Source organism: Lithobates pipiens, unplaced genomic scaffold (assembly GCF_037356315.1).
Source record: "Lithobates pipiens isolate NorthernLeopardFrog02 unplaced genomic scaffold, aLitPip1_a1.2 Scaffold_10, whole genome shotgun sequence".
Taxonomy (NCBI): Eukaryota; Metazoa; Chordata; class Amphibia; order Anura; family Ranidae; genus Lithobates; species Lithobates pipiens.
Window position 1 is genome coordinate 100,346,355 of NW_027507686.1, and position 25,078 is coordinate 100,371,432.

A 25,078-nucleotide genomic window follows, 5' to 3' on the forward strand; every position below is an offset into this window, starting at 1 on the left:
GAGGCAAGGGGGGAAAACGGGGGGAAGGGGTGAAAGGGGGTGGGAAAGGGGGGAGGGAAGGGGGAAAGGAGGGAGGGGAGGGAATGGAAGGAGGGAAGGGGGGGAAGAGGGGGAGGGGGGAAGGGGGGAGGGAAGGCGGGGAAGCTAGGGAGAGGGGACAAACATGCGGAAATGTCAAGTCCTTTAGCGCACTCACACCAGCAGCCACCCGGACCCCATAAATTTTAACTCCTCCCCTCCATGGTCACCACATCAAGATGAAAGAGGAGCAGCCCTGGTTAGTGCATGGAAAATCCGGCAGGCAAGGGGCTGGGGCCACCGTCCCTCCATCCAATGGGAGACTTCACCCGAGCAGCAGTCCTGGGGCCCGCCAATTAGTGTCTCTCCTGCATCGCCATCGGGGGCTGTGTAGAGCATCCAGAGGGAGGCTGGGACCGCCCAAACAGTAAGGGGTAAATCCTCCAGGGGGGTCCAGAGTCAAACTGGAGGGAAGCAGTGTCTCGTACCAATAGGCTCAATAAATAAGTCATCCAGGGTGTTCCCGAAAGCTGCAGAAGGCAATGTCGGCAAAGAGTAGGTGGGGGCCAGAGGGGGGGAGGGGCGCAAACCGGGGTTGGGGACACATATGCGGGAATGTCAAGCCCTTCCAGTACAGCGCACTAAGTATCACTCAGACCCCCCAAAGTGCAACCCCCCCTCTAAGGTCAAGATTCCAGAAGGGAAGATGAGCCGCCCTGGTCTGTACATGAAAGAACCTGCAGCTAAGGGGTTGGGGCCATCATCCCTTCTTACAATGGGAGATGCCACTGGCATGACAGCCCCATGTCCTGTCAAGTGGTGCCCCTCCGACAATGTCGTCGGGGTATATGTGGAGCATCCAGGGGGAGGAAGGGACCACCCAAACAGTGAGGGGTAAAGCCTCCTCCAGGATGATAGCGCTGTCTTGTACAGTTGGTTAATTAGACAAGTCATCCAGTGTGTTCCTGTGAGCAGCGGAAGGAAAGGTTGGTAAGGATTATGAATGGGTGGGGGCAAGGGAGTCCATAAAACTGCCACCAGATGACCGGGGCAGAGAGGGAAAGGGGATGAAAATCAGATCTAGTAGATGTGGGGGGGGGGTGAGTAGTGTCCCTTATATTACTCACGTTGGCCATCCCTTAAAGCTGAGCGCTCTGCATACCCAGGAAGTTCTTCTGTATAATCTAGCCTATCTGTATACATTAGCCTGTCTTTTGTACACATTAGCCTCTCTGTACCAACTAGCCGGCCCTCTGTATACTCTAGTCCGTCTGTATACACTAGAGAGGCTTGGTTACACAGACTTGCTAGTGTATACAGACGTATTAGTGTATACTGCATACTCTAGCCACTCTGTGTAACACAGTCTCTCTCTGGGTACCCTAGCCTCCATCTGTGCATACCCAGGACCTTCCTCTGTATAATCTAGCCTATCTGTATACACTAGCCTGTCTTTTGTACAAATTAGCCTCTCTGTAGCCGTTCCGCGGCTTCCGCGCACGAGCCTCACTGTCTACTCTTGGTTGTCTTTTGTACACACTAGCATCTCTTTATACATTATCTGGTATCTCTCTGCTATAGGAAACTGAATTTGTACTACAACGATCACTCATCTAATATCAGTCCACTCTGTGCTACCGGGATAACTTTTTGATCTCTTTTTAACTGCAATACTTAATCTCTGCAATATTAAGTAATATTTAGCTGCTTAGCTCACACTTTTCTGTACGTAGCCGTGTTAACTGTATTAATGGTTACCTGTAAGTAACCAATGGGGATTGACATTTCATCTCTAATTCACTTTCACATTTCTAATGCAGTTTGTCTTTTTGCCATGTCATCCTCTGCCAGTTATTATCCTTTCTCATTCTCATGCTATATGTGGGGGATATTCACTACATGATTAAAGACACGTAATGAACCTGATTGATAAAAACCTACACACGTCGTTGCTGTTATTTCGTGTATTTCCACTTAAACCCGACCTGTATATCTGTCTCAATATTAATCTGAGTAATTTTGCTATATTTATTATCAGAATAAACACATTACTATCTCTAAATCCTGGTAAACCAACTCACACAAAACCATCTTATTTCTACCTTACACGCAGCACATATTAAGATATTAGCCGGTATCTCTGCAATAGTATCACTCATCTAATATCTTCTCAGTGCTACCAGAACAACAAAAAACAATGTACTGCCAAACCAATAATGGTCAATTACTTAACGTCTATCAGTCAATGACTTAACAAAATAAACTTAGCACTTTTTTGCTCTATTTTGTATATTTGTAGTTCTCCACATTAACTGTCACATTGATATCACCACTGACAACACACCACTGAACTTTTAACAGCACCAAAGAATGAAAAAAGCACTGTAACGCTTTACATGATTCAGAAGTAGTTGCATTAGCAAAAAATAAAGTCATGTCTTCTTTACACGCTAGCCTTTCTGTATACAATAATCTCTCCGTGCCCATAATCTATATACACTAGCCTGCCTTCTTTTTACAATAGTCTCGGTGTCCCAGCCTCTCTGCATACGCTAGCCTCACTGAATTCCCCAGACTGTCTTCTGTATACACAAGCCTATCTGTACACACTAGCCTCTCTGTATACACTAGGCTCAGGGGAATAACATTAGCCTATCTGTATTACCTTGTTTGACTTTTCTGTTTTCTGTTTCTTTTCTAGGCTGTACTTCGCCGTATACCCGAACCATTCTTATTACCCCAGCCTCATTCCAATTATAATAGCCTCACTGTATACCCCAGGCGGTCTTATGTATACCCTAGCTTGTCTTTTATACACCTAGTCTCTCGGTATACCCAGGTCTCGTGTATACGTCTTTATACACTAGCCTCTCTGTGTACCCTATCCTCTCTGTATAATCTTGCCTCTCATTATACCCCAGCCTGTATTCTGTTTACCCAATTTTGTCGTTTATATAAACTAGCCTGTCTACTGTATAACCTAGCTTCTCTTTATACCCCAGCCTCACTGTCAGCTTGTCTCTGTACACTAGCCTCTCTGTTTTCCCTAGTCTCTCTGTATAAAATAGCCTCTCTGTATACACTAGTCTGTCTGTATACTCTAGCAAGTCTGCATACACTAGCCTCTCTGTGTAAAAAAGCCTCTACCTCTGTTTAACCTTCCTGTCTTGTGTACACATTAGCCTCTCTGTATAAACTAGCCGGTCTTCTGTATACACTATTCCGTCTGTATACACTAGCAAGTCTGTGTAACTCAGCCTCTCTCTCTGTATACCCTAGCCTCCATATCTGCATACCCAGGAAGTTTTTCTGTATAATCTAGCCTATCTGTATAAACTAGCCTGTCTTTTGTACAAATTAGCCTCTCTGTAGCCGTTCCTCTGTATGCACGAGCCTCACTGTCTACTCTTGGTTGTCTTTTGTATACACTAGCATCTCTTTATACATTATCTAGTCTTAACTAGTCCGTCTGTATACACTAGCAAGTCTGCATACACTAGCCTTTGTGTAACCCAGCCTCTCTCTCTGTATACCCTAGCCTCCATCTCTGCATACCCAGGACTTTCTTATCTATAATCTAGCCTATTTGTATAAACTAGCCTGTCTTTTGTACACATTAGCCTCTCTGTATAAACTAGAAAGGTCTTCTGTATACACTAGTCCGTCTGTATACACTAGCAAGTATGCATACTCTAGCCTCTCTCTCTGTATACCTTAGCCTCCATCTCTGCATACCTAGGACGTTGTTCTGTATAATCTAGCCTATCTATATACACTAGCCTGTGTTTTGTACACTTTAGCCTCTCTGTATAAACAAGCCCGTCTTCTGCATTCACGAGCCTCTCTGTATACCCTTTTTTTTGCAAATCTTTTTATTAAGATTTAGGCAGTAAACAACAGCAAGCAAACTAACAAACAAAAAAGAACACATACATTGGTCACGACTACAGTTACAGGCGTGGTGTATACAGAGTTGTAATACAAGACAGTTTGGTACATACAGAATATGACGGAGAGTCTAAGGCACCTCATTGGCCACAGATAGCTGACTCCATGTGCAGCAGGACAACTTGGAGTTAAAACATGCTACTCAGACAAACAACATTTCCACTGGTGCAGTTTCCAGTTTACTAGCAAAAGGTAACTTGTTAAGTAGGCTGCGGGTCAGAGGCTGTGGAGGCGTCGGCCAGCCAGCTGGACCAGACCTTGTCATATTTTTGCGGGCAACCCCTATTAACATAGCAGTCTTTGTAAAGAGGCATGCTGCCGTTGACCAATTTTTTCCACAGGGAGAGAGGAGGAGGAGTTGGCTTACGCCAGCTGAGGGCTATGACCTTGCGGGCATAGAACAGGAGAAGCCCAACCAGGGTGCGTCGCGCCACAGTGGGAATAATATGATCTATCAGGCCCAGTATGCAAATTTCTATGGAGGGCTGGAGCGATATGGAGGTGGCCTGTGCAATGACCCTCAGTATCTCCTTCCAATAGTCGACAATAGCCGGGCAGGTCCAAAAAATATCAGTGAAGTCCCCCGGTATTGTCCCACAACGCCAACACCCCGGGGGGGAAGCGGGGTTCATTTTGTGCAATCTATATGGGGTGAAATATGCTCGGTGGACCATCTTAAACTGTATTAGCCGGTCTCTCAGGGAGACCAGGGATCTGAAAGGGAAGTCCCACATGTCATCCCAATCATCATTATCAAAGGTGGGAATGTCACGCACCCATTTGTCTCTGAGTTTTCCCAAGGTAGGGAGGGAGGTCGTTATCAAATGGGAGTAAAGTTTCGAGGTGGGCTTATTTTCACATCTGGACGTGAGGAGGTCCGGACTGGACAACCTGGGGGGGAGACCCGGAGAACTGGCATCTGAAGGCATGGGAGAGTTGTAGATATCTAAAAAAATAGCTCTGCGGGACGTTGAAGTCAGAAATCAACTTGGGGAATGGGGCCAGCGATTGGTCGGAAATTATTTGGTCCGCTGTTTTAACGTTAAACTTAGTCCAAGCATGGGGTTCAGGTAGTTTGTAAAACTGCTCTAGGGTGGGGTTCAACCACAAGGGGGCAGCTGGAGAAAGTGCATTGGCAGGGTATTTTTCAAGTTTAAGTCCTGCCCCCCATGCACGCAACGTGGTGCGCATGGAGGGGGTCAGCGGGTATGTTGCTTTTGGGCCACGATACAGTAAAAATTTCAGCGCTTCCAGTGACTTCACCACCGCCGCCTCAACCAAGGTGGCAGGGTTCGTCCTATCAGGAGTGAGCCACCAAGCCGCAGTAACCAGCTGTGTCTCCTGAACCACTGGGGATAGATTCAGAGGTAAGAAGTCCGAAGCCTGCCTCGAGACCACCACCCCAAGGTACTTGAAGCTCTCCACCCACTGTAGAGGTATATCGGGGGGGGGGGCGGTGTCACTGGCTGCTGGGTCTATAGGGAACAGAAGTGATTTTGACCAGTTAACCTTAAGGCCCGTGATCGTGGAGAATGAGTTCAGAATTTGTAATGCCCCTCTGAGAGAGGAGTCTGCGTCGTTAAGGAAGAGAAGGAGGTCGCCCGCATACAGGGTGACCCTCTCCTCCAGCCAGCCAACACGCAGGCCCCTAATGTGCAGGGAGGTACGTAAGGCCTCCGCCAGGGGTTCCATTGCGATGGCGAACAGGGCCGGAGAAAGAGGGCAGCCCTGTCTCGTGCCCCTGGACAGAGGGAAGGACCGTGAGAGACCCCCCCCAGCTTAATGGCTGATGTGGGGTGCTGGTAGAGCGTCTGTAACCACGCAATAAATACCAAGGGGAACCCCATTCTACGGAGGACTTCCCACAGAAAAGGCCACTCCACAGTGTCGAAGGCCTTCTCTATGTCCAGGGAGGCCACCACCCGGGAACCCTCATTGAAGTGTTGTGCATGGATGTTGGTAAACAGGAGTCTTAAGTTGATGTCAGTGGCTCTATTAGGCATAAAACCGGTCTGGTCCGTCTCTATCACAGATGGCAGTAGGGGTTGTAGTCTCGTAGTGAGCAATTTGGTAAGGATTTTGAAGTCTGCATTTAGGAGGGCGATAGGCCTATATGAGGCGCAGGATGTGGGGTCCTTAGGGGCTTTATGGATTAGTATTATGTGTGCATGGCTCATGGAGGTGGGAAGGGTGCCCTCTGCCAGACAGTGAGTATAGAGCTGGGCCAGCTGGGGGGCAAGAAGGGCCCCGTGGGTTTTGTAGAACTCCATAGGGAGACCATCTGGACCCGGGGATTTTCCTGCAGGAAAGGAGCAAATTGCCCTCTGTACCTCCTCCGGGTAATGGGCTTCACCAAATTTTCTCTCTCGGCGTCCGAGAGCCAGCCGAGTGCCAGGGGGTCCAGCCAAGGCGCCAGGTCCTGTGGCATGAGATCCGAGGGAAGCACAGAGGTATAAAGGGAACCATAGTATTGCCGAAATGCGTCCAATATGTCTGGGAGAGAGGAGACCGATTCACCCGAAGGGGACACCACACCCTAGTATCACCGTCATGGGCAGGTCGTGTTGAGCTAACATTGCCAGGAGGCGACCGTTCCGGTCCCCCTGCTCGAAAAATCTTTGCTTATTGCGGTAAAGATCCAGTCTGGTAAGCTCTGTGAGGTGGAGGTGTAATTCTCGTTTCGCCGCATTAAGGGCTTCAAAACTAGAGTCGGTGGGGTCAGCTGTGTAGGCCTCAGTCTGGGTATCTACCTTGCTCTGTAGCTCAGTCGTGGTGGCAGCTTGCTCTCTACGGATCCCAGCTATGGAGGAAATATAATGACCTCTACTGAAGGCCTTGAATGCGTCCCAAGTAACCCCTGGGGAGGAGGACCCTGCATTAATTTGCCAGTATTCGGCAAGGCGGGCGGGATAGTGTTGGTCAAATCGGCGTGGGAGAGCCAGTGGGTTCCCAGGCGCCAAAGGGCTGAGGTTCGGGAAGTGGGGGAGCGGACATTAAGGAGGAGGGGGCAGTGGTCCGACAGCCCGCTGGGCAAATACGTGGCGTCTAGCACGTATGATAGCATGGCTGGATTGGCAAAAGCTAAGTCGATGCGTGAGGACGTTTTATAGGTGGTGGAAAAGCAGGAGTAGGCCCTAGTCGAGGGGTGTTTCCACCTCCAGACCTCCGTCACTCCCATGGCCTGTGCCCAATTGGGTAGGTCTGAGGATCATTGTTTGGGGGGGACCGGCCTGTATAAGTCTGGGGCTAGAATAGCGTTAAAATCGCCCATAAGTAGCAGCCTAGCGGGGCAGTATGGAGTAACCTTTTCCAGGATAGTGTATAAGGTGGATGCTGAAAAGGGAGGAGGCAGGTATACATTTACCACAATATATCTCGTACCCCAAACTGTGAAAACTACTATCACGTATTTGCCCTGAGAGTCGGTGTGAATCTGCTCCACTGCACAGGGAAAGGATTTGCTGATCAGCACTGAGACCCCCCTGGCATAGGTAGAATAGGAGGCATGAAAGGCTCTCTGGATCCACGGCTTCTTTAGTGCCAACAGTTTGCTGCCCATGAGGTGTGTCTCCTGGAGCAGTATCATATGGGGGGAGTGCAATTTAAGATATTTAAACAGAACTGCTCTTTTAAATTTAGAATTGAGCTCCCGGACATTCCAGGATAGGATATTAAAAGAGGACATGTCACGTGTGGCCATCAGATGGTTCCGTTAATATTGCAAGGAGACGCCCATGGGTGTTAATATCATGTACCAAGAGCCGCCTAGACCCAGAGAGCCCATTGTAGAAAGAGTCATGACCAAACATTAACCATACAAACAAAAAAGTAAATACATAGACAAAAAACAAAAGTACCCTTGGTGACCGCCAGGGGTCAACCCTGCCCATATCTGGTGGCATCCCTGGAAACTGGGGAGCGATCAGATCGGGCCTATACCCAAAAAATAACAATTTAACCCCTTAAACTGTGCACGGCAACAGTGCAATGCCGCGTGTAAGAACGTGTAAAAGTCCTCCAGGGGGAAGTCCGCTGCAGGTTAGCAGCAACACTCCGTGCTAACCCGAGTACCTCGAGTGCGACTTAGAGAACAAAAAAAAAGGGAGAAGAAGGGGAACAGAAAACAAAATACAAAACCCCCCCAAAACAAGGGGGAAATATAGCTTCCACGGTGTATTCCAGCCGGGATGGAGAGGTATATCCCAGGCACAGCTACAATCGTCACCGAGACAAGCCAGAAGGGGGGGGAGCAACAACTTATCTTGTAAAGTTCCGTGTGGATAGCTCACTCAACATAGGAGTTCGCAGACATGTAAGGATGATGGGCCGATACTTGGGCCTGAAATAACATAAGAGTTCAGTGTGTCCATTCATGTTCATTGCCTTCCCCCAGTGAGCCCCAGACAACCCCCGGGCCCCCACGATGGAGTAATACACGCCACCTCAGCACAGCCCAGTAAGCCAGGCATCCGCCTCGGCCGGCGTGTCGAAAAATTTGACAGTGCCCTCGTGCTGGACCCGCAGGCGACTAGGATAGAGCATTCCATATTTAATGTTGCGGTCTCGTAGTCTGCGCCGAACATCAGTGAAGGTCTGTCGTCTTCTCTGTAGATCCGGGGAGAAATCGGGGAACAGCATGATGCGTGCATTACCATATTGCAGATTCGGGTGCTTCCTGGCCTCAGCGAGTATGCGATCTCGATCACGGTAGTTGAGGAAACGCACCAGGAAGGCACGTGGGGGTGCACCCGAGATAGGTCGACCCATCGGAACCCGATGAGCACGTTCTGCCACATACGTAGGGGGGATATCGGTCAGACCAAGTAGATCTTTGAAGAAGGTTTCTGCAAAGTCTGCCGGGTGGTCTCCCTCCGATCCTTCAGGAAGGCCCAGGACCCGAACATTGTTACGACGCATTCGGTTTTCGGCATCATCTGACTTCGCCACTAAAGCTTTAATCGTGTTGTGTAGGTCGGTGAGTTGGTCGGCATGTTGTCCCGTTCGATCCTCCACCTCCGAGATACGGTGTTCAGATTCCGAGAGACGCCCCCGTATTTTATCCAGATCGTTGCGGATAAGGTTGCACTCCTCTGCCAGGTGATCGATCCGTACCAATAGAGATGTCCTGCTGCTTTCGATTGCTGCTAAGATCATGTTGGTGTCACCTGTGGGAGGCTGGGGTGAGGAGGGCGTGGGAATGTCAGCCGGGGGACCGTCCTCCATGTCAACCAACAAGGCCTGCAGTTTCTGGAGTAAGGCGGGGTCCCCGCGGGGGGATGGGGCTGCAGCCGGTGTCCTGGGCTGTTGCACAGTCTTTGGAGGCTTCTTTGAAGGCATCATAGGGCTCTCGACCGGCAGCAGATCTCTGTAGCCGGAGCAAAGCAAGAGATGGGGACTGTGGAGACAGGAGGGCCAGCAGTTGGTATTATGGCGTAGTAATATGGCTGCTACGTGCAAGGCTGGCAGTGCGGACAATGTCCTGGTGAATCCAAAAAAAAGGGGGGCGGAGCCTCAGTTGTAGATGTTGCGGGCGGCAGTCCAGCCGGGGGGGCAGCTCTGGTGGCAGTGAGCTACAAGGGGAGGAGTCAGGGGGATCAGGATTGTGCACAGTACGGCTGGGTGGAGCAAGATGGACACTGCACGTGGCACCGGAGTCAGGGAGGAAGGCCACAAAAGGTCTGGAAGTGGAGGCTGATGCCCAGCACTGCGGGCAGGCCAGGGTGTCCTTAGAAGGAGTCCGGAGCAAGTGCAGAGGAGGCAGGAGATCCCCCGGGTGTAGCAAGATGGCCGCCAAGTGTCCGGCCGGAGCCACAGAGCGCTGTGCAGGAGGGCCAAAGCACGGGCTGCAGAGGGGTTATGGCACTGAGGGAGGCTAAGAAGCTGAGAACAGGCCCAGGGTGTCCAGGAGGCTAGGGGTGGATTCCAGGCCGCAGCCGGTTGTACCAAGATGGCCGCCGGACCGGGTGCAGGGCCCAAGACTAGGCCCAGCAAAACAGCGGTTGGAGCAGGAGGATGGAGGGTTGGCAGGGTGGCAGCGATCGTGTCCCAGCAACCGACGCCGGCCGCTGTCCGGCGGCCGGTGGTGTAGGAAAATCCGGTAGGCTGGAGGCTCTACTAGGCCGCACTAGGCCACACCAGGCCGCGGCCTTGACGGGCGGCACTGGGGGTCCCGCAGGCCACGAGGCCCCACCGGAGGTGCAGGGAAGCTGGCTGGAGGACAAGGGGGGGTCCCTTACCGCACCGCTGGTCCAGGAAAGGAGCTGCTTGCAGAGCACAGGCCTGGAAGATGGCGGCTGCCACTAGCACGCAGGCTCCCAGCCGATTGCGGGTCAGAATCCGCCCAATGGAGCCACGGACTGCAGCAGGCCACGGAGCAGAGCAAGGAGGTAGGGCCTCCGGCCGTTTTAGGGCTTTGAAAAAGAAGGATTGAGAAGGATTGAGTTCAGGATGTCAGGAGTTCTCCACTTAGACGTCCGTCGCCTTTCACATCCGGACACGCCCCCCTCTGTATACCCTTGGATGTCTTTTGTATACACTAGCTTCTCTTTATACATTAGCTCTCTGTATACCCAAGCCTCTCTATATACACTAGTCCGTCTGTATACACTAGCAAGTCTGCATAAACCACCCTCTCTGTGTAACCCAGCCTCGCTCTCTGTATACCCTAGCCTCCATCTCTGCATACCCAGGGCGTTCTTCTCTATAATCTAGCCTATTTGTATACACTAGCCTTTCTTTTGCACACATTAGCCTCTCTATATAAACTAGCCAGTCTTCTGTATACCCTAGTTCATCTGTATACACTAGCATACTCTAGCCTCTCTCTCTCTGTATACCCTAGCCTCCATCTCTGCATACCCAGGACGTTCTTCTGTATAATTTAGTCTATCTGTATACACTAGCTTGTCTATATATACTAGCCGGTCCTCTGTATACACTAGTACATCTGTATACACTAGCAAGTCTGTGTAACCAAGCCTGTCTAGTGTATACATACGGACTAGTGTATACAGAGGACCTGCTAGTTGATACAGAGAGGCTAATGTGTACAAAAGACAGGCTAATGTATACAGATAGGCTAGATTATACAGAAGAACGTCCTGGGTATGCAGAGCGCTCAGATTCAAGGAATGGCCGACGTGAGTAATATGAGGGACACTCCTCACCCCCCCACCTACCACCTTTCATCCCCTTTCCCGCTCTGCCCCGGTCATCTGGTGGCAGTTTTATGCACTCCCTGGCCCCCACCCATTCATAATCCTTACCGACCTTTCCTTCCGCTGCTCACAGGAACATACTGGATGACTTGTCTAATTAACTAACTGTACAAGACAGCGCTATCCTCCTGGAGGAGGCTTTACCCCTCACTGTTTGGGTGGTCCCTGCCTCCCCCTGGATGCTCCACATATACCCCGACGACATTGTCGGAGGGGCACCACTTGACAGGACATGGGGCTGTCATGCCAGTGGCATCTCCCATTGGAGGAAGGGATGATGGCCCCAACCCCTTGGCAGCAGGTTCTTTCATGTACAGACCAGTTCCGCTCATCTTCCCTTCTGGAATCTTGACCTTAGAGGGGGGAGTTGCACTTTGGGGGGTCTGAGTGATACCTAGTGCGCTGTACTGGAAGGCCTTGACATTCCCGCATATGTGTCCCCTCCCCCTGGTTGCGCCCCTCTTCCCCCCCCTCTGGCCCCCACCTACTCTTTGCCGACATTGCCTTCTGCAGCTTTTGGGGACACCCTGGATGACTTATTTATTGAGCCTATTGGTACGAGACACTGCTTCCCTCCAGTTTGACTCTGGACCCCCCTGGAGGATTTACCCCTTACTGTTTGGGCGGTCCCAGCCTCCCTCTGGATGCTCTACACAGCCCCCAATGGGGATGCAGGAGAGACACTAATTGGCGGGCCCCAGGACTGCTGCTCGGGTGAAGTCTCCCATTGGATGGAGGGATGGTGGCCCCAGCCCCTTGCCTGACGGATTTTCCATGCACCGACCAGGGCTGCTCCTCTTTCATCTTGATGTGGTGACCATGGAGGGGAGGAATTGAAATTTATGGGGTCCGGGTGGCTGCTGGTGTGAGTGCGCTAAAGGACTTGACATTTCCGTATGTTTGTCCCCTCTCCCTAGATGCCCCTCCTTCCCTCCCCCCTTCCCCCCCTTCCCTCCTTCCCTTCCCTCCCTCCTTTCCCCCTTCCCTCCCCCATTTCCCTCCCCCTTTTGCCCCTTCCTCCCTTTTTCCCCCCTTCCCTCCCCCTTATCCCCTGGGGTGTGGACGGGGGAGAGGGGGTAAGGAGAGGACAATCTGCCAAAGGGAGAAATGCATTTGTTCGGGGGCTGCATGTGTACTTTTGGGGTATCAGACGGGGGGTGGTGGATCCCATTCTGTGATGCCTTTTCTGTTGTGACGGGCTCCCTCATGCATGCCTACGTTTAGGGCGAGCCGAGGAGACCCCTCAGTGCTGATAGTTATATGCTCTACCTCGGTTTTGATTATACTATTGTTTTTTGGTTCTATGATGTTACTGATTGTCTTTTATTTGCATACCGGTATCAGACGTGACATTTACCACTGCCAGGACTGGGGGGACTGGGATCCGGGGGCTCCCTCTCTGACCTGTCTACCCACCAACCCAAGTAGGACGGCGCTTTAAACCCAGTGTACATCTGGTAAGCGCTATAGCATAATTGTGCTGTTTTAGTATACCCTTCCTGTACTGTTGAGTGCAGACAACCCTTAATTTCTCTCTCCCCCTGGGGTTGAGGTGCCCGGCCTCTTTTTCCCCTTACCTTTCCTTTCATTTGGCCTTCCTTTCTCCTCCTTAGTTCCCGCCATCCATTTCCTATCCAATACCTACCTTGGTTCAACTTTCTTTGCTTTTCTCTGACGTCCACCTCCCCCTCCCTGAGGAGCGATGGCAGACTCAGTCAAGGTCACCTCTCTAAACGTTAAGGGACTGAATTCCCCTGAAAAACGGCTGATCCTCCTGTGAGAACTGAAGACTTCCCGTACTGATGTGGCCTTTATGCAAGAAACACATTTTAATAATACTAGCCTCCCCTTTCTATGGTCGAGATCCTTCCCTAAGGTCTACCATTCTACTAACCCCTCCTCTAAGACCATGGGAGTCTCCATTCTGATCTCTAGCAGGCTCCCCTGGGTTCTCCAGGATTCTCTGGGGGACCCTGGGGGTCGATATCTTTTTCTTAGGGGCCACATTGGAGAGCTCCTTTTTACATTTGCCACTGTGTACGCTCCCAATGATCACCAAGACACGTTCCTCAGAACTACCCTGCACAGATTATGTGACTTTCGGGAGGGCCAGTTTATATTAGGTGGGTTGACACTTCTGCCTCTTGCTCCTCGCTCCTCATTTCCTCTAGAAAGCGGATTACTAAGTGTTTACTGAATGACCAATTAGTTGATGTCTGGCGTCTGCAACACTCTGGGGAAAGGGACTACTCTTTTTGCTCTTCCCCTCACAAATCATACTTTAGGATAGACTTCTTCTTGATTCCACATGACCAACTGCACTTGGTGAGCTCTTTCTCCATCGGCCATATTACTTGGTCTGACCACGCTCCTGTAGCCCTTACCTACACCCTCTCTAGGAACCCCTCACCTTGGTCTCTCTTCTGGCACCTTAATGAAAGCCTCCTCCAGATACCGGAAGTTTTAGCAGATGTGACCAGGGAATTGGACTTTTATTTCCAAGAAAACTAAACGCAGGACTGCGACTCGGGGATAATTTGGGAGGCTCATAAGTCAGTATTCTGCAGGGTACTTATCAGGCATGGGGCGCGCATCAAACGAACACGGAAGGAACAGCTTGCTAATCTGTTTCGTGAACTTGCCTCTGTGGAAGCGAAACATAAACATGCCCCCTCATGGACCTTAGAGATTGAATTGGGGACACTCCATACCTAGATTACTGACCTACTCCATTATAAAGCGAAAGCGGCACTCCAGTTTTGTCGTAAACTGACGTAGGAGTCAGGGGACAAATGTGGAAAAATCTTAGCCAGGTCGGTAAAGGAGTTGAAATCTGCCTCTTACATACCACAGTTGAGAGATGAGAATGGCCAGAGGGCCTCTACCCCAACCCAAATAGCCGAAGTCTTTGAAAAATTTTACTCTGATCTCTACAACCTGCCCGATTCAGGGTCTGGACAGGACAATATAGACAGATATGTAACCGTTTCTGGTCTACCAACCCTCTCATCGGAATCACGGGAGTACTTGGAGGACCCGATTACACTGGAAGAACTCCAGACGGCCGTGGGACCTCCGAAGGTGGGTAAGCCTCCGGGCCCTGACGGATATACCGCACAATACTATAAGACCTTCCTCCCTATTCTCGGCCCGCGCTTGGTGAATTTATTTAATACTCTGAGCTCGAATGGGGATTTTCCTGAGGATACCCTTAGAGCCCACATCTCGTTGATACCTAAGGTGGGCAAAGACCCGGGCCTATGTGGGAGCTACAGACCCATTTCCCTCCTAAATTCGGTCCTAAAACTATTCTCTAAAATCCTCGCCACGTGATTGGCACAGCACTTGCAGTCCCTTATACAGATTGACCAGTTAGGTTTTATTCCCACCAGGGAAGATAGGGACAACACCATTAGGGTGCTTACCCTGGTCCATAAAGTAAAGTCATCTGGGACCCCTTGTCTTTTCGTGAGTACTGATGCCGAGAAGGCTTTTGATCGGGTCAAATGGACATTCATGTTCTCGGTCCTTCGCCATATAGGTCTGAGTGAACGGATGCTGGCATGGATAAGTAAGATATACTCACGCCCTTCAGCTCAAGTCAAAGCGAATGGGGTGCTCTCATCTCCCCTTGACATCAGGAATGGGACCAGACAGGTTTGCCCCCTGTCACCCCTATTATTCGCATTGTCATTGGAACCCTTTCTCTCCACAATTCGACAAAACTCAGACATAACGGGTACTTTTGAGTGCAAGGTATCTGCCTACGCGTATGACATGCTGTTCTCGCTGACGAATCCCAGAGTTTCCTTGCCAAATCTCCTTCGGGAATTCCAGATATACGGGATACTTCTTGAAATCAGAGGCCATGGGGGTTGCAGTCCCCCCGCAAACGTTACTAGACTTGCAGTCCAATTTTCATTTTAAATGGACCCATATTAGGTACTTACATTCCACCGGACATCGCGCGTACGTTTATGTTGAACTTCCTCCCACCCCTTGTCAGTAAGATCTGCAGTTTGCTTCACGGGTGGCATTCTGGCCTCCATTCCTGGTTCAGGAGATGCAATCTCATTAAAATGAACATACGCCCTAAATTTACCTATCTTTTCCAAGCTCTCCCGATCCAGATTCCAGTCCCATTTTTTAAGCAAGCTCAATCCCTGCTCACTCAATTTAACTGGGCCCAGAAAAATCCCAGACTTAAGCGGTCACAGCTGACATTGTCTAAACAACAGGGAGGGTTGGTTCTCCCTGACTTGCGACGCTACTACCTGGCCTCCCATCTGGGGCGTGTATTGGACTGGCATCGAAACAAACTTTCTAAGCTCTGGGTGCAACTAGAACAATCTCACTCCCGAATTCCGCTAAGAAGCGCCATGTGGTGCTATAAGGATTTACCCACAGAATTGACGTCACATCCCACTATAGGGGCTTCGTTGAAAGTCAGTCACCTGATCGCTACCCAAAACACACTCACGTCTTTGACTTCCCCCTTATTCCCTATATGTGGCCATCCGAACTTTGAACCGGGGACCCACTTAGAAATTCCAACCTAGACCATGCGTCTAAATTCGCCATTGATGGAAAATGGCCTTCTTTTTCAACCCTAAGAGATCCGACAGGGCTTTTCCAACAGCCTTTTTGGAGAGCGCGCAATGACATAATTTTCTCCATTCCATTCCCAATCCTCAAACTTTCGCCCGCCCTCAGATGGAGTTTGAGACTCTATGCAGGAGCGAAGGCCCTTTGGCCCACATTCTCTCTCAAACAGATCACCCACACTTAACCTGTCTGTCCAACTGGGAAAAAGACCTTAATTGCTCGTTTTCCCCAGCACAGAGACAACGCATTATCACTTTGGCTCTCAAAACCTCGCTGTGCACGAAGATACAGGAGACGAATTTTAAACTTCTCACCAGGTGGTATTTGACACCATCAAAGCTGCATAAATGTTTCCCCTCTTCCTCGAACATATGCTGGAGGTGTGGAGAAGAAGAGGGCACGTCGCTCCACATTTTTTGGTCCTGCCCCAGCTTGGTGGACTTCTGGACAGAGATCCGATGCATAACACAAAAATTCACAGACTTCTCCATCCCGGAAGAGGCTGCATTCTTTCTCTTGCACCATTCACAGATTCCCATTAAGAAGTACAAAAAATCAATTTTACAGCATGTGATAAATGTGGCAAAATCCTGCATCCCTCTCTATTGGAAAAAATGTTCCCCCCCCTTTCATTACATTTCAAACAAACCTGGGACATCTGGAATACCTTTATATTCTCGCTGGAAGGATGTCGCCTGCTATCGCCTTAGTGCTCTGAGCTTTCCTTGACTGGCCCCTTGGGCAGTGGCTGCCATCGTGTCTCGTCCCATTTTCTTCTTTCCTGATCTTTCACCCCTTCTCTTTTATGCCTTCCTCCCCTATCTCTCACCCCCTCTTTTGGAAAAAGTGGAAAATTGGCAATGACGGCCCCACACCCCCCTCTGGATGGATTATGCCGGAGGGACCTGGGGTTTGTGTGACCCTGGATCTTGGTACAGTACTTTATCCGTGCCTCGAATCATTATGATTGATGGAAGGCAGACTCACAGTTGCAAATATACCAGTATCAAGTATTGTTCAGCTGCTTTTTGCTTTGTATTTTTCTGTTGCATTATGTACTCGGGGGACCGCCTTCCCCTGTTTGGAGAAAAAATTATATTTGAAAAAATAAAAAGAAGCCTACGACACCTGGTATTCCCAGGTGGTCTCCCATCCAGGCATTAACCAGGCCCGACCCTGCTTAGCCTCCAAGATCAGATGAGAGGGAACAGATTCAGGGTGATGTGGCCGTAGCCAATATCTTCAAGCACTCTCAACTCTCTTGACAAACGCCAAGATGGTCACCTTGGGAACAAGCGGGAAAAAATAGGTCAACGGCAACAACATAAAAAGAAGACTACGGCATCTGGAAATCCCAGGCGGTCTCCCATCCAGGTACTAAACTGGTCCCAACCCTGCTTAGCCTCTGAGATCAGATGATATTGGGCTCTTTCAGGGTGATGTGGCCATAGGAGATTTCTTCAGGCACTCTCAACCCTCTTGACTAACGCCAAGATGGTCACCTTGGGAAACAAACAAAAAAAAACAAGTCAACGCCAACAACATAAGAAGAAGTCTACAGCACCTAGTATTCCCAGGTGGCCTCCCATCCGGGTATTAACAAGGCCCGACCCTGTTTAGTCTCTGAGATCAGACGAGATCTGGTTCTTTCAGGGTTATGTGGCCATAGGCGAGCTCTTCAGGCACTCTCAACCCTCTTGCCAAACACCAAGATGGTCGCCTTGGTAAACAAACAAAACAAAAACAAGTCAACGCCAACAACATAAAAAGAAGCCTACTGCACCTAGTATTCCCAGGTGGTCTCCAATCCAGGTACTAGCAAGGCCCGACCCTGTTTAGCCTCTGAGATCAGAGGAGATCGGGCGCTTTCAGGGTTTTGTGCCCATAGGCAATCTCTTTGGGCACTCTCAACCCTCTTGACAAATACCAAGATAGTCACCTTGAGATACAAGCGAAAAAAAACAGGTAAATGTCAACAACATAAAGAGAAGAATACGGCACCTGGTATTCCAACGCCATCTCCTATCCAGGTACTAACTAGGCCCAACCCTTCTTAGCCTCCGAGATGAGAAGAGATAGGGCTCTTTCAGAGTGTTGCTGCTGTAAGCGATCTCTTTGGGCACTCTCAAGCCTCTTGACAAATGCCAAGATGGTCACCTTGGGAAACAAGCGAAAAAAACTAATCAACGCCAACAACATAAAAAGAAGCCTACAATAACTGGTATTCCCAGGTGGTCTCCCATCCAGGTACTAACCAGGCCTGACTCTTCTTAGCCTCCAAGATCAGACGAGATTGGGTGCTTTCAGAGTGATGTGGCCATAGGCAATCTCTTCAGGCACTCACAACCCTCTTGACAAACACCAAGATGGTCACCTTGGGAAACAAGCGAAATAAAAACAGGTCAACGCCAACAGCATAAAAAGAAGCCTACGACACCTGGAATTCCCAGGCGGTCTCCCATCCAGGTACTAACAAGGCCTGACTTTTCTTAGCCTCCAACATCAAACGAGATCGGGTGCTTTCAGGGTGATGTGCCCGTAGGCAATCTCTTCTGGCACTTTTAACCCTCTTGACAAACGCCAAGATGGTCACCTTGGGAAACTAACAAAAAAAACAAGTCAACGCCAACAACATAAGAAGAAGTCTACAGCACCTAGTATTCCCAGGTGGTCTGCCATCCGGGTATTAACAAGGCCCAGACCCTGTTTAGCCTCTGAGATCAGACGAGATCTGGTGCTTTCAGGGTTATGTGGCCATAGGCGAGCTCTTCAGGCACTCTCAACCCTCTTGACAAACACCAAGATGGTCAACTTGGTAAACAAACAAAACAAAAACAAGTCAACGCCAACAACATAGAAAGAAGCCTACGGCACCTAGTATTCCCAGGTGGTCTCCAATCCAGGTACTAGCAAGGCCCAACCCTGTTTAGCCTTTGAGATCAGAGGAGATCGGGCGCTTTCAGGGTTATGTGCCCATAGGCAATCTCTTTGTGCACTCTCAACCCTCTTGACAAATGCCAAGATAGTCACCTTGAGATACAAGCGAAAAAAAACAGGTCAATGTCAACAACATAAAAAGAAGAATACGGCACCTGGTATTCCAACGCCATATCCCATCCAGGTACTAACTAGGCCCAACCCTTCTTAGCCTCCGAGATGAGAAGAGATAGGGCTCTTTCAGGGTGTTGCTGCTGTAAGCGATCTCTTTGGGCACTCTCAACCCTCTTGACAAATGCCAAGATGGTCTCCTTGGGAAACAAGCGAAAAAAAACAAACGAATCAACGTCAACAACATAAAAAGAAGCCTACAATAACTGGTATTCCCAGGTGGTCTCCCATCCAGGTACTAACCAGGCCTGACTCTTCTTAGCCTCCAACATCAAACGAGATCGGGTGCTTTCAGGGTGATGTGCCCGTAGGCAATCTCTTCTGGCACTTTTAACCCTCTTGACAAACGCCAAGATGGTCACCTTGGGAAACTAACAAAAAAAACAAGTCAACGCCAACAACATAAGAAGAAGTCTACAGCACCTAGTCTTCCCAGGTGGTCTGCCATCCGGGTATTAACAAGGCCCAGACCCTGTTTAGCCTCTGAGATCAGACGAGATCTGGTGCTTTCAGGGTTATGTGGCCATAGGCGAGCTCTTCAGGCACTCTCAACCCTCTTGACAAACACCAAGATGGTCAACTTGGTAAACAAACAAAACAAAAACAAGTCAACGCCAACAACATAGAAAGAAGCCTACGGCACCTAGTATTCCCAGGTGGTCTCCAATCCAGGTACTAGCAAGGCCCAACCCTGTTTAGCCTCTGAGATCAGAGGAGATCGGGCGCTTTCAGGGTTATGTGCCCATAGGCAATCTCTTTGTGCACTCTCAACCCTCTTGACAAATGCCATGATAGTCACCTTGAGATACAAGCGGAAAAAAACAGGTCAATGTCAACAACATAAAAAGAAGAATACGGCACCTGGTATTCCAACGCCATCTACTATCCAAGTACTAACTAGGCCAAACCCTTCTTAGCCTCCGAGATGAGAAGAGATAGGGCTCTTTCAGGGTGTTGCTGCTGTAAGCGATCTCTTTGGGCACTCTCAACCCTCTTGACAAATGCCAAGATGGTCTCCTTAGGAAACAAGCGAAAACAAACAAACGAATCAACGTCAACAACATAAAAAGAAGCCTACAATAACTGGTATTCCCAGGTGGTCTCCCATCCAGGTACTAACCAGGCCTGACTCTTCTTAGCCTCCAAGATCAGACGAGATTGGGTGCTTTCAGAGTGATGTGGCCATAGGCAATCTTTTCAGGCACTCTCAACCCTCTTGACAAACACCAAGATGGTCACCTTGGGAAACAAGCGAAATAAAAACAGGTCAACGCCAACAACATTAAAAGAAGCTTACGACACCTGGTATTCCCAGGCGGTCTCCCATCCAGGTACTAACAAGGCCCGACTCTTCTTAGCCTCCAACATCAAACGAGATCGGGTGCTTTTAGGGTGATGTGCCCGTAGGCAATGTCTTCAGGCACTTTCAACCCTCTTGACAAACGCCAAGATGGTCACCTTGGGAAACAAGCAAAAAAAAAATAAGTCAATGCCAACAACTTAAAAAAAAAGCCTATGGCATTGAGAAATCCCAGGCGGTCTCCCACCCAGGTACTAACCAGGTCCCAACCCTGCTTAGCCTCTGAGATCAAATGAGATTGGGCTCTTTCAGGGTGATGCGGCCATAGTAGATTTTTTTCAGGCACGCTCAACCCTCTTGACAAACGCCAAGATGGTCACCTTGGGAAACAAACAAAAAAAACAAGTCAACGCCAACAACATAAAAAGAAGCCTACAACACCTAATATTCCCAGGCGGTCTCCCATCCAGGTATTAACAAGGCGCGAACCTTTCTAGCCTCTGAGATCAGAGGAGATTGGGCACTTTCAGGGTGATGTGCTCATAGGCAATCTCTTTGGGCACTCTCATCCCTCTTGAAAAATGCCAAGATAGTCACCCTGGAAAACAAGCGAAAAAAAACAGGTCAACGCCAACAACATAAAAAGAAGAATACGGCACCTGGTATTCCAAGCCCGTCTCCCATTCAAGTACTAACTAGGCCCAACCCTTCTTAACCTCCGAGATCAGAAGAGATAGGATGCTTGCAGGGTGATGTGGCTGTAAGCGATCTCTTTAGGCACTCTCAACCCTCTTGACAAATGCCAAGATGATCACTTTGGGAAACAAGCGAAAAAAAACAGGTCAACACCAGCAACATAAAAAGAAGCCTGCGGCATCTGGAAAACCCATGCGGTCTCCCATCCAGGTACAAACCAGGCCCAACCCTGCTTAGCCTCTGAGACCAGACGAGATTGGGCGCTTTCAGGGTGTTGTGCCCATAAGCAATTTCTTTGTGCGCTCTCAACCCTCTTGACAAATGCCAAGATGGTCACCTTGGGAAACAAGGGAAAAAAAATAGGTCAACGCCGACAACATAATGAGAAGCCTACGGCACCTGGTATTCCCAGGCTATCTCCCATCCAGGTACTAACCAGGCCCATCGCTGCTTAGCCTCTGAGATCAGATGAGATTGGGCTCTTTCAGGGTGATTTGGCCGTAGGCACTCTCTTTGGGCACTCTGAAGCCTCTTGACAAAGGCCAAGATGGTCACCTTGGGAAACAAGCTAAAAAAAGCAGGTCAAAGCCAACAATATAAAAAAAAGCCTACGGCATCCGGTATTCCCAGGCGATCTCCCAATCAAGACACTAACCAGGCCAGATCCTTCTATGGCACCTGGTCTTCCCAGGCAGTCTCCCATCCAGGTGCTAACCAGGCCTGACGCTGTTTAGCCTCTGAAATCAGACGAGATCGGGTGCTTTCAGGGTTATGTGGCCGTAAGTGTTCTCTTCAAGAAATGCCCAACCCTCTTGACAAACGCCAATATGGTCGCCTTGAGAAACAAGCGAAAAAAAACAGGTCAAAGCCAACAACATAAAAAGAAGCTAGGTACTAACCAGGCCCGACACTGTTTAGCCTCCCAGATCAGATGAGATTGGGCACTTTCAGGGTGATGGGGCCGTAGGTGATCTCTTCGGGCACTCTCAACCCTCTTCACAAACGCCAAGATGGTCACCTTGGGAAACAAGTGAAAAAAAAAAACAGGTCAAGGCCAACAACATAAAAAGAAGCCTACGGCACCTGTTATTCCCAGACGTTCTCCCATCCTGGTACTAACCAGGCCCGACACTGCTTAGCCTCTGAGATCAGATGAGATCGGGTGCTTTCAGGGTGATGAGGCCATAGGTGATCTCTTTGGGATCTCTCAACCCTCTTGTTAAACACCAAGATGGTCACCTTGGGAAACAAGCGAAAATAAACAGGTCAATGCCAACAACATAAAAAGAAGCCTACGGGACCTGGTATTCACAGATGGTCTCCCATACAGGTATTAACCAGGCAGTACACTGCTAGGCCTCCGAGATCAGATGAGAGCTTTCAGGGTGATGTGGCCATAGGTGTTCTATTCAGACACTCTCAACCCTCTTGACAAATGCCAAGATGGTCATCTTGGGAAACAAGTGAAAAAAAAACAGGTCAACGCCAACAACATAGACCCTGGCGGTCTCACATCTGACCCTGACCCTGCTTAGCCTCTGAGATCGGGCGCTTTCAGGGTGATGTGGCCTTAGGCTAACGCTTCGGGACATACTCAAAACTCTTGACAGATGCTAAAATGGTCCCCTTGGGAAACAAGCGGAAAAAAAACATGTCAAAGCCAACAATATAAAAAGATTCCTATGGCACCTGTAATTATATACTATTTAGGCCGGACCCTGCTTAGCCTCTGAGATCAGTGATGTGGCCGTAGGAGATTTCTTTGGGCTCTCTCAGCCCTCTTGACAAATGCCAAGATGGTCACCTTGGGAAACAAGTGGGAAAAAAAAAAACATGTCAACGCCAACAACATAAAAAGAAGCCTACGGCACCTGGTATTCCCAGTCGATCTCCCATCCAGTTACTAATCAGGCCCGACAATGCTTAGCCTCCGAGATCAGACAAGATCGGGCACTTTACTTGTGATTTGGCCGTAGGCACTTTCTTTGGGCACTCTCAACCCTCTTGACAAACGCCAAGATGGTCATCTTGGGAAACAAGCGAAAAAAAACAGGTCAACGCCAACAACATAAAAAATAAGATTTTTATGTACAGCTTACCTGGAAAATCCTTTTCTTGAGAGTACATCACGGGACACAGGAGCTTTATTATATAGTGGGTTATATAGGCACCTCTGGTGATTGGACACTGGTTAACCCCCAATTAAGGAGAATTCCTCCCCTATATAACCCCTCCCATATGGGAGGCACCTCAGTTTTGTAGCAAAGCAATAGGAAACCACGTAAAACCCAAGAGGGGCGGGAGCTCTGTGTCCCGTGATGTACTCTCAAGAAAAGGATTTTACAGGTAAGCTGTATATAAAAATCCTATTTTCTTGATCATACATCACGGGACACAGGAGCTTCATTACATAGTGGGATGTCCCAAAGCAATGCTCAGATTGAGGGGAGGGAGACACAGATCATAATATATAGACCGCCAAGGACCGGAGGACCTAAACTGCAGCCTGCAGTACACTGCGCCCAAAGGCGATATCCTCTTGCCCTCTGACATCCACCTGATAGAATCTGGTGAATGTGTGGACTGATGACCAAGTTGCAGCCTTTCAGATCTGAGCCAGGGAGGCCTGGTGATGCACTGCCCAATAAGCACATACAGCCCTAGTTGAGTGCGCTTTCACTTGAAAAGGAGGGATCTTCCTTTTAACACTATAGGCCTGAGAAATAATCTGTCTAATCCACCTTGAGATAGTGGAATTTGATGCCGCCTGGCCCTCCCTAGAGCCTTCCGGCAAAATAAATAAGCAATCAGTTTTCCTTATCTGAGCAGTTGCCTGATGATAGATACTGATTGCCCTTACCACATGCAAAGTGTGCAAAGATTCTTCTTCTGCGGACTGTTGGTCCTGAAAAAGTAATGGTAGGATTACATCTTGATTCAAATGGAATCCTGAAACCACCTTAGGCAGAAAGGACCTGTTGGGAGGCATTACCACCCGGTCCTTATGAATAATTAGATACGGCTCTTTGCTGGAGAGAGCTGCTAGTTCTGACACTCTTCTAGCCGTGGATATGGCTACCAAGAAAACCAATTTTTTAGTCAAAAGAACTAACGAAGGCTGATGCAAAGGTTCAAAAGGTTGCCCCTGCAAAGCTGAGAGAACCAAATTCAGATCCCATGGGCATACCGGAGGTTTGGCCGGCGGCCTTATCCGCATAGCCCCCTGGATGAAAGCCCGCACCAGGGAATGCGATGCCAGTGGCTTCTGAAAAAACACTGAGAACGCCGAAATCTGCACCTTGATAGTGCTTACGGCCAAATTAATTTCTAGGCCTGACTGGAGGAAGGCCAAGATCCTGCTAATGACATACTTTCTAGGATGCCATTCCCTGAGTTCACACCAGAAAACATATGCCCTCCAGATTTTGTAGTAAATAAGCCTGGAGGCCGGCTTTCTGGCATTGACCAGAGTAGAAAGGACTGGCCCCGAAAGCCCACGGTCTCTCAGAATGTGGGTCTCAGCAGCTAAACCATCAAATTCAGACTGTGTAAAGCAGGATGGTAAATTGGACCCTGTGAGAGCAGATCTGGCCGGAGAGGGAGGATCCACGGCCTGCCTACTGCCAACTTCATGATCTCTGCATACCACGGTCACCTGGGCCAAGCCGGGCTACCAAAAGAACCGACTTTGTCTCCCTCTTGACTCTTCCCAGGAACCGCGACAGAAGCGGGCACAGGGGAAAGGCATAAAACAAATTGTACTGATCCTAGGGAACTGTTAGAGCATCCGACTCCTGAGCGAGTGTATCTCTTGTCCTTGACACGAATTTGTCTAGTTTTCTGTTGAACCTGGACGCAAACAGATCTATGTCTGGAGTACCCCACCTGTGACATATGTTCCAAAACACGTCGGGGTGCAGAGCCCATTCTCCTGGGCACAACTGCTGGTGGCTCAGAAAATCCGCCTGCCAATTTTCCACTCCTGGAATGAAGACTTCAGAAAGGCATGGAACATGCCTTTCTGCCCAGACAAGTATGCGATTCACCTCTTTTTGCGCAACCAGACTCATGGTACCGCCCTGGTGATTGATATAGGCACCTGCTGTGGCATTGTCAGACTGAACCTGAACAGGGAGACCCCGTAGTCTGAAAGACCAGTTTATGAGAGCCATATAAACTGCCCGGA

At 49.4% G+C, this 25,078-nt stretch overlaps 13 pseudogenes; all 13 read right to left on the minus strand.

Moving 5' to 3' along the window:
• Positions 1–16,904: 16,904 nt before the first annotated feature.
• On the minus strand, positions 16,905–17,023 carry LOC143953626 (5S ribosomal RNA; annotated as a pseudogene).
• Positions 17,024–17,340: 317 nt separating this feature from the next.
• On the minus strand, positions 17,341–17,459 carry LOC143950100 (5S ribosomal RNA; annotated as a pseudogene).
• Positions 17,460–17,994: 535 nt separating this feature from the next.
• Positions 17,995–18,113, minus strand: LOC143955320 (5S ribosomal RNA; annotated as a pseudogene).
• A 317-nt stretch (positions 18,114–18,430) lies between these two features.
• On the minus strand, positions 18,431–18,550 carry LOC143946939 (5S ribosomal RNA; annotated as a pseudogene).
• Positions 18,551–18,650: 100 nt separating this feature from the next.
• On the minus strand, positions 18,651–18,769 carry LOC143951086 (5S ribosomal RNA; annotated as a pseudogene).
• Positions 18,770–19,090: 321 nt separating this feature from the next.
• Positions 19,091–19,209, minus strand: LOC143951339 (5S ribosomal RNA; annotated as a pseudogene).
• A 98-nt stretch (positions 19,210–19,307) lies between these two features.
• Positions 19,308–19,427, minus strand: LOC143946376 (5S ribosomal RNA; annotated as a pseudogene).
• Positions 19,428–19,527: 100 nt separating this feature from the next.
• Positions 19,528–19,646, minus strand: LOC143946696 (5S ribosomal RNA; annotated as a pseudogene).
• A 321-nt stretch (positions 19,647–19,967) lies between these two features.
• LOC143955328 (5S ribosomal RNA) lies at positions 19,968–20,086 on the minus strand (annotated as a pseudogene).
• A 100-nt stretch (positions 20,087–20,186) lies between these two features.
• Positions 20,187–20,305, minus strand: LOC143948111 (5S ribosomal RNA; annotated as a pseudogene).
• Positions 20,306–21,279: 974 nt separating this feature from the next.
• On the minus strand, positions 21,280–21,398 carry LOC143943595 (5S ribosomal RNA; annotated as a pseudogene).
• A 565-nt stretch (positions 21,399–21,963) lies between these two features.
• On the minus strand, positions 21,964–22,082 carry LOC143954893 (5S ribosomal RNA; annotated as a pseudogene).
• Positions 22,083–22,751: 669 nt separating this feature from the next.
• On the minus strand, positions 22,752–22,870 carry LOC143956599 (5S ribosomal RNA; annotated as a pseudogene).
• Between the last annotated feature and the right edge of the window lie 2,208 nt (positions 22,871–25,078).